A 5,359-nucleotide genomic window follows, 5' to 3' on the forward strand; every position below is an offset into this window, starting at 1 on the left:
TGCAAATGCTTCTCTGTGAGATGTAGAGAAAATGCATTTGTGAAAGCAGATAAGCTCAACTCTCCCCCCCCCCCCCTCGCTGTGCAATAAACCTTTGGGAGAGCTCATATCATATTTTGCTGAGAAACTATTTCAGTACAGAAAATGATCTAATGTAGCTTGAAGTATTTATAAATGAGCATAAATTAGATTATATTGTACCATCAAAAATACTTTTGCTTTCCTCACACATTAGGCCCAGGATGTATTTATTTATATCTAGATATATATTAGCACTGTTAATGGCATAACCTCAGGCAGGTTGGTGCAAAATTTAATTAGTGCTAAACTGCCTGACACAGCTGAAGCATAAAATTGGCTATTTTCAGGACTTTCCCATTTTAAAGCCTATTTATTGTCTGTTTACAGCTTCTGTTTCTTCTGATTGGCAGAATCATAATCAGGTGATCCAATTCAAAAGAGTCCTGACCTTCTGTGTCTGGCTTTGGATTCTATTGAAAGCTTGTTTGAGCTCAGAATCAGAGTTGCGAAGACACCATTTGAGAGTTGACGGCACAATTCACTCCTGTGACTTCTGCAACAAATGAAAATGCCACTCAGTATACTTTTATGGTAACCTTCCAAGAAAATATCTAGCAACAGCATTCTGGTCAACGGATGATCTGCAGGTATGAATTAGGGATTGGAAAGAATGCCATTTTGCTTTCTCTTGGTTTCTCATTTTTCCACATTTCTACATCAGTTTGCAACTAAAAAATAAACTCCCAATGAGTGGCCAGTCAAATTTCCATGGGAAGTCTTCAGGTAGGACCTGAGCACTCTTGCCATTTGGGATTCTCAAGAACCGGTATTCAGAGGCAGTTACAACTTTCTACAATTTTATTAACTATTTTTATTTATGATTACAGGTATATTCCACATTTCTTCAAAGGAGCTCAAAGGTTGTGTATATGGCTCTTTCCCTCCTCTCAGGGATAATCACTGGCCAAAGGTCACCCACTGACCTTCATGTCTGTGGAAGGAATTTGAACTTGGATCTCCCAGGTCCTAGACTAGCACTCATTGATAGCATTATCCATGAATTTGTCTAATCCTCTGTTAATGTCCTCCAAGTTGGTAGCCAACTTCAGCATTTACCTAAACTGAAAATTACAAGTTCATATTGCATTTTCACTTTAGGAGAATTATGGGGTGAACTCTAGACCAAGATCTCACCCATCCATCCAGCAACTGGTTATCATCAGCAGCCAGCCTCTGAAGCTGGTCCCATAGCTTGTCTCCAGGAGATGGTACACCAGGCCAGAACTTTGTTGAAGAAGTCCAAAGACTCTTGCAGCAAAATGAGCAGTAGGACCCAAATGCTTCAAGACTGGCTTACCACATTTTGAAGTGCAGTAATACACATTATCATGTAAAGAAGGCTTATGTGAGATCGTTGTCCAAAGGAGAAGGGGTATAAGAAAATTAATTACACAAATACACCACTGGGCATAGTTTCCTTTTCACAAACAATATATGAGGTGCTAAACCTGTTCCTGTAGTTTGTTATATGCTTTGCTATTAAATAAAAAAAAGTGGTGTCCCCCAGGTGTTGCTGGACAGCAGGTGTCAACAGTCCCAACCAACATAGCCAAAAGTCAGAAATGATGGGGATTGTAGTTCAATAACCCCTGGAGGGCAACACATTGGCTACCATTTCCATAAGGTAAAAATGGGAAATATAAGTCCACCCTGGAGGCAGAGTAGACTTAAATTACAAATGTTAAGAAGAGCCTTGAAGCAGATTACTTTGTCTCAAATATATTTTCTTGGTTTGTTGTTTCTTGCAATCTCCGATTTATCTTTTATTATCACACAGCTACCAATGGCTGAAAGGGTGAATCATTGCATCTATAAACCCTGCAGAAGTTCAGAACGCTGCCTTCTTTTCCATTCATCAGATACGGAGAGAAGGAGATGCAGCTATAATTTTAAGCTACCAGAACATTGGGGCAAAATAAAGGTTCATTTCCTCCCCAAAAAGTTTTATTTTTGATGCTGGTACAGAAGCAACTTGGATTAGAGTCTCCAGCAATCATCTGACAGGAGTTTTGAAGCTGATGAATCTCACTATTGAAATCCTGGTTTAATTTATTAATGATAGCAGTCATTTGTACAATGCAGTGTGGGATAATATACTTTGGATGTGGTAATTTTCTTTCGTCTTGCCCCTCTCTTTTTACTGCAGAGTATCATTGTCCTCACACACAGTGCCAATAAATACTAAGTCTTCTTGATATTGGAAAGCCACTGGAAGTGGTGAAGGTTCATAAATAGAAATAAACCCGGTAAGCAAATTTACAGCCATCCTGGTCTGCAGTGCCTATGATCTACCACCAATTCTACATATATAGCCCAACTGCGTGAACAGTTCAAACTTACTTCAGCCGTGTTGATGGGCGAGTCCCCCATTGCATCAGAAAGATAGAGAAGCCCTGCATTGGACCTAGAACACCTCACCACTGCACTGCACTTTCCAGCAGCTGCTGCCAGGCTGTAGCCTAATGGTAGGGTTGTCCCTGTTGGCTGGTGCTGTAGTAAACAACTGCTGCTTTGTTGAATGTGCATTGAACCACGATGTCCAGACTATAAAGTTCACTGATGGACAATTGGATCCTGTCAGATTTGATTCCTGCTTTGCTACTGTTCCTTTGTACTAAGCTTATACACCCTATTTCTTCCCACTTCCCAAACCTTACGTACACCACACCGTTCTCTTACTGTGCAGCACTCTACCTAAGTTTCAAAACCTATTAGTGTAGGGGCTGCTGTTTCATTCACACATGTGTTAAGGGGAATATGAGTTGAATGGTTTGTCTAATGTGCTTCTTGTGAACATTCACCAGGCCTTACAAATACAGTAATCCATTCACAAATTGGGAATTCTACACATTTATAGGTAAACATATATAATCTCCAACAGGCTTTGGAAATATGCAAATATTGACTGGATTTTGTACATTCTCCAAAATATGCACAGTTCCGGAGGCCTCCCAGGAAATGTGCACAATTCTCTATTCATGAATGGATTATGTCCACATTCTCCATGAGATTTGGTGAACATTCAAATTGGCTGGTTGATATGCACATTGACTACATGACATCCATTCTGCTTAATGGATGCATGGATTCATTAAAGAAAGAGAATTTCAAAAGCCCACTGGGCTGATAGGGAAAACAGAGAGTGTTTGTTAGAGGGTGGGAAGCAGCTTGTAGAACACATTGAGCTTCATCAAAAGACCTCCAGGCCAGATGATGTGACTTTTAACTAGAAAGACAAAGAATCTCATTAACACATCCTTCAGCTTTCAGAGTGAGGAGGCCCCATAACCTCCTTCAGCTAGTGGACAGATGACACAATCATTCCTGCTGCCCCCCCAAAAGAAGAAGTCCCAAAGCTGGGCACTCTTGTGTCCCCCTTCTACAATGCCACTTCTTAGGAACCTTAGTGGTTGTGTGCTATCCTTCTGCAGAACAGGGACTGTTTTATCGTCACTATATCTGCCATTTTCATGATTTTCAGTCCTGGCTGATAATTTTTGAGAATCTGAAGATGTAGCTCCCTTGATGTTATCCGTCTGCCTAAAATGTTATCTGAATTGCAGTTGTAGGTACATTCTAAATTGTTAGCAAAACAGCATACAGATGAAATGGACTGTTCCATTCTCTGGTCATTAGCTCCTTTTCAACTTTCTAGCAGATCAGTTTACCCATAATATCATATAGCACCTCTTCAAGATATAGGCACATGTCATTTCTATAAATATCCCCATTTGTGCATCCACTTTTTCCTGCACTTCAAATGCATTAAGCTTGGGTCTTTATTCAGAGCTTGCAAGTTAGAAATATGTTCCATTTACAGTGAAAGTTCTAAAGCCTCCAACTATTAGAGCAATGTCCCCCAAATTTCTGGTTAAGAGTATTTTTCCCCTTCCTTCTGGATGGAGATGAAGTTCACTTATGAAACCAACAGTGTTTCCTTTTCATGTGTAATGCTAGGCTTTTTATCCCCCACCCCTGTGTTTCCCAGTGAATTACTGATCCAGGCACAGCTCTTACTTAGAAGGATGGAAATATGCAGCAGTGACTCACACAGAGACGGGTGATGAGACTCCTCTGAGGACAGAAAACTCTACAGCTTTCTACATCAGAAAGTGACTAATTGCACCCAGTGAAGAACATTGCCACCCCAGTGGAAGTTGACTGGGAGGAAATGTGGACAACAAGATGAATCACACCGAAGCATAATGATAATATCTACTTTGGGTATGAACACAGGAAGCTGTCTTGTGTTGAGTCAGATTATCACTCCATCTAGCTCAGTATGGTCAACAGGGGATAGCAATGGATTGCAAGGGTTTCAGACAAGGATGTTTTATCCACACTAGCTAGAAATGTTGGGGCCTTCCCATGAGTTTGGAGTTCACATCATCATACAATCCTTTCTTAACTTAAATTCCTTCACCCCTAGCTAATTATGCTGATATAAGACCAGCCACTGCTTCTGGCCTGTTCTGCTGTAGCTCACTCCTGATGTGGTTTATGTTACTTCTCATAATTCCTTCATTTGGCATAAATTATTTTGGGGGCTTTGCTTGCCCAATCACTTATGTTTCCTTGCCCTCCTCCCAAACTCAACTCTCCCTAGACCAACTTTATTTCCTTTCTCTGTCTTTGCACTCTTCTGCCACTGTCTCATGTTATCTTGCTCCCTTTCCTTGCTTAATCACCCAGGGACCTTTAGAAGTTGCTCCTCTGCCTTCATTAAGCTGCTGGTCAGGCATCTCCACTTTTTCTGCAGTTTGGCTCTGCCCCAGCAACTCAAGTCCTAAACAGGGATGGAAGGACCTGTTAATTTCAGTTCTCAATGTTTTTCGTTTTTGGCAGTCTTAAATCCAGCTCTTCACATCTCATAGCATTTTTAATTTTTAAAAATCTGCATGAGAATTTTAGTGTGAATGTCTTTTAATAAACACATTTTTAAATACAGTTTGAACTGACACACATTTTTGCAAGGAATTTTCCCTAAATGCATTTTATAAGTTACTTTCACTGATACAGTGGTACCTTGGTTTACAGACGCTTCCGGTTACAGACTCTGCTAACCCACAAATAGTACCTTGGGTTAAGAACTTTGCTTCAGGATGAGAACAGAAATCATGTGGCAGCGGCGCGACAGCAGTGGAGGCCCCATTAGCTAAAGTGGTGCTTCAGGTTAAGAACAGTTTCAAGTTAAGAACGGACCTCCAGAACGAATTAAGTTCGTAACCAGAGGTACCACTGTATATTCATTTTAATGCACAGATTCTCTCAATGCATG

General features: G+C 40.6%; 1 long non-coding RNA gene across 1 annotated transcript; it reads left to right on the plus strand.

Moving 5' to 3' along the window:
• Positions 1 to 433: 433 nt before the first annotated feature.
• On the plus strand, positions 434 to 5,028 carry LOC310837064. The gene is made up of 4 exons (XR_014560396.1): positions 434 to 668; positions 1,589 to 1,705; positions 2,228 to 2,327; positions 4,070 to 5,028. It is a non-coding gene; the product is annotated as an uncharacterized lncRNA (long non-coding RNA).
• The last annotated feature ends 331 nt before the right edge of the window (positions 5,029 to 5,359 follow it).

Source organism: Podarcis gaigeae, assembly GCF_964106915.1.
Source record: "Podarcis gaigeae genome assembly, chromosome: Z".
In the NCBI taxonomy this organism is placed as follows: domain Eukaryota; kingdom Metazoa; phylum Chordata; class Lepidosauria; order Squamata; family Lacertidae; genus Podarcis; species Podarcis gaigeae.